Raw genomic sequence first — 4200 nt, 5'->3', positions numbered from 1 at the left:
ATTGGGGGTAACTCAACAAGCCGTTTCTGTACGATTGAGAATTATAGAAATGATTCAAAAACAAAGAAATTGGGTGCCTTATGAACGAGAGACGTTGAAAAGCGATTTTTTACTTGCGAACAGCTGATTCAAAGACAACAGAGAAAAGGTTTTTTGCATCGGATTGTGACTGGAGATGAGAAGTGGATATTCTACGACAACCCCAAGAAGAAAAAATACTACACTAAGTCCGGTTAATCGTTGCCATCGATCTCAACATTAACACCACGGCCGAACATTCGTGGTTCGAAGATCATGCTCTGTATCTGGTGGGACCAAAAGGTCTTGTTTACTATGAGCTGCTGAAACCTGGCGATTCTATTACGGGTACAATTGATTCGTTTGAGCTGTGCATTGCGAAAAAAACGGCCGGAATACGAGCAAAGACATGATAAAGTTATTCTTCTTCATGACAACGCTTAGCCTCATGTCGCTAAAATCATAAAAAATATTTGGAAACGCTCAAATGGGATGTTTTACCGCACCCGCCGTATTCTCCGGACATTACTTCTTCTGATTACTCTTCTTCTGATTATTCCGAAGGATGCAGCAAGTCATCGGTTCACTTCTTTCGCAGAAATCGAAAATTGGCTCCAAAATTGGATCGCCTCCAAAGACGAGTTATTTTTTCGAGATGGAATTCGAAAATTGCCTGGGAAAAAGTAGTAGGCAGCGATGGACAATACTTTAATTGATTTGTTCATTCATTTTGTTTTGAAATAAATACATTTTGAACATAAAAAAACGGACCGAACTAATTTGTACTCCCAATATTTTTCATATGGAACTTTTTTCCACACAATCAATATCTTTCGTTTTATAAGCGAAAAAGTGCTTTTTGCAATTATTCGATTTTTTTCGCATATTTTCTTCACAAGTCTCGAATTTCAAATATACGCATTTCTTTTCTGATGGCCTTTCGAAAATTTTCGAAAGATTTGAAGAGAAATGTTTATAATGTTTAAAATTCTACTTCTACTGAACTATTCTTACTACTCGAGTTTATGAAGAAGGTATATAACGCACATGAAAAATCGTAAACAATTAAATATTACAATTAAATATATCGTAAACTGTTGCGTTTTATTTAACATGTTTGTATTATTCTGGATTATAATGAGAGGTGTATACTATTACTATGATTTATTAAAATTTTATGTTATTTAGAATGCTCCTCGCCCTTTATTAATGCAAAGGATTGCCGAGAAAGCATTTTTGGTCGTTTGAAACAAGCGACTAGTGTAAGAAGGAGCTCGCTGTCTCGTTTATTCTTGGTATGCTGAAGGTGTACATGGGCTCATGCTTGAATGTATGACTACCGGTTTCAGACTGCCGTCTGATTCTATGTGTTACGTCAACACAGAGTTCTTGGCTGAGTAATCAGGAGAGATTATATTTAAGAAGTATAAGTTATTCCAAATTTTTCAAAACTTTCAATCAATTTTCAATAATTGCATATTATTCTTATTAATTATTTTTATGATTTCATTTATTTAATTACTTCATAAATTATCTTAATTTATTATTTCTTTAATTTAATTACTTGTTATGATCTGCAATATTATACACATGGATGCGCACATGACAGCTGACAACCTATACAGCACAGAAGTTTGCAACAACTTGCTACAACGTTGCAATATTGCAATTGCAATGCAATATTGCAGAAATATTGCAAAGATATTATTGTGCAATATTTTTCCAGCAATGGAGCTACATATATATATATATATATATATGTGTGTGTGTGTGTGATTATTTTGCAGATCTATTTATATTAATTAAAATCTTTCTGTTTTACTAGTTTATTTTGTTTAGTTGTCTTTACTTTATATTAAAATATATGCATAGTTGATATTTATTATTACTCAGCCAAAAGTTTAATTTTATATTTTTATCTAATAATGTATCGAACAATATATTTATTTTATATTTTTACAAAATTTCAGATATTTATGCAATTATATTACTTATAAGAAATATGTATACAAAAGATTTGTTTCCAAACGCCATAGTAGACAGATTATTGCTAATAATATTGAACTAGATATCGCTGGCTGTTCGAAATCAATTCTAGATTCATATATGTCAATATTTTTTCTAAAAGTACTGTTCAGTAGATGTACATAATGAAAATGTTGCAGAAATTATTTGTAATGTACATAATAATAAACGCAATGCTACTTTAGGGGATTCATAATAAATGTCAGATCAAAACATTCAAAGAAACAGCGATAATAATTGTCATGAGCCTTTATATTGATCATATTAGAACTGAAAATCATAAATCTATTATAAAAGAAATAGATAAGACTTATAATGATGATGAAAAGAAATTAAAAAATGTTATAGCTACATGGGTTGTAAGGCATAATATTCCCCATAATGCATATAATGCAAATTAAAAATTTGATCTCAATATACATCGTATAACATACCTGTGGACACACGAACATTGTTGCAAACTCCAAGACAAATAAATGTATTAAAAGTATGTGGAGGGGAATACTTTCATTTTGGTTTACACAGTATTATTAAATAGATGATATTAAAAAATAACGATAAATATTTTAAGTTAATAATAAATATCGATGCCAATAGCAAAATCATCACAAGTATCTTTATGGCCCATTTTATGCTCAAATATAGTAAATATGACAGCAGCATATCTTATCAGTATACTTTGGACATAAAAAACCTATTAATTCTAATGTTTTTCTGCAACCTTTAATCAACAACTTAATAGATTTAATTAATAATAGGTATATTCATAACAGAAACATAATTAAAGTTTTATTATTTGCTTTAGTATGTGATGCATCAGCTAAATCTTTTGTATTGTGTATAAAAAGTCATATAGGATTTAATAGTTGCAATAAATAATAGTAAAGGGCACATATATAAATGGTAAATATAGAATATGCTTTCCACAAAAATCCTTTAAGAAGATGAGTTATTTGCAATTAATGCTTATCTTAAAGATTTTCAAATTAGTTTTTCTATTTTAAATAATATTCCCAAATTTTTACCTTTAACTAATACTCTATTGGATTATATGCATTTAATATGTTTAGGAGTTATTAAAAAAATAATATTACTTTGAATGAAAAGTCCACTTTGTGTATGTTTAAATGCTAAATCTATCAATAAAATATCACATCTCCTGATTTTACTTAGAAATACTACACCAGTTGAATTTGTTAGAAAATCCAGATTAATAAAAGATGTTAAGTAATGGAAAGCTACAGAATTTAGAAATTTTTTATTATACAGGTCCTGTTGTATTGCAATATAAACAAACATATATGCTTTTCTTCACGTTACATATAGCTATAGCAATTCTTGCACGTCGAAATTTATATATCAAGAAGAATTAATAAATTTTGCTGAAGCTTTATTTCATTATTTTGTTGAATCTTTCGAAATATTATACGGAAAAAGAGTATATATCGCATAACGTGCATAATCTTTTATATATATGTTCTGACGTAAAAATGTATAGTTCACTTGATAATTTTAGCTTTTCATTTTGAGACATAACATTTATTAAAAGACGATTTTGAAAAAATGAGAAACCATTGCAACAACTAATTAATAGGTATAATTGTGAGGTTGAAAATTATAATTTCTTATTTGTAGAACATGATAATAGCAATAAATATTCTTAAATAAATAAATATTTGCATAACAGTGGTCCAATATCTGGTAATGTGTATGTTGAATCACAGTATCTAATGATATCAAAGGGGAAATTTAATATTAATTGTAAAAGTTCTTCTAATAATTGCTGTTTATTAAGAAACAGAAAGTGCTTTCTGATTATGAATATTGTATAAAAAAAAGATAAAGAAATTTGTCTTATTGAAAATTAAAATATGTAAAAGATTTATATAAATTGTCCAGTGATTTCCATATTAAAATAATGACAGTATATAATGACAACGTTTCTTCATCAATCTTCATTCTTGATCAATCTCAGATGTTCTATGTAAGGTATGGAAAATTCCTTATGGGAACGATAGAAACAGTTACGCAATTTTCCGTCTTAATCATGAAATTTGATTTTGTGCGTTACATATTATAAATGTATATATATATATATATATATATATATATCACACTAGACTAAATTAGTATCTGTCTAGTTGTATGTCCTGCTAA

The sequence above is a fragment of the Atta cephalotes genome, assembly GCF_000143395.1.
Source record: "Atta cephalotes unplaced genomic scaffold scaffold00014, whole genome shotgun sequence".
In the NCBI taxonomy this organism is placed as follows: Eukaryota; Metazoa; Arthropoda; class Insecta; order Hymenoptera; family Formicidae; genus Atta; species Atta cephalotes.
This window is presented reverse-complemented; position numbering follows the sequence as displayed.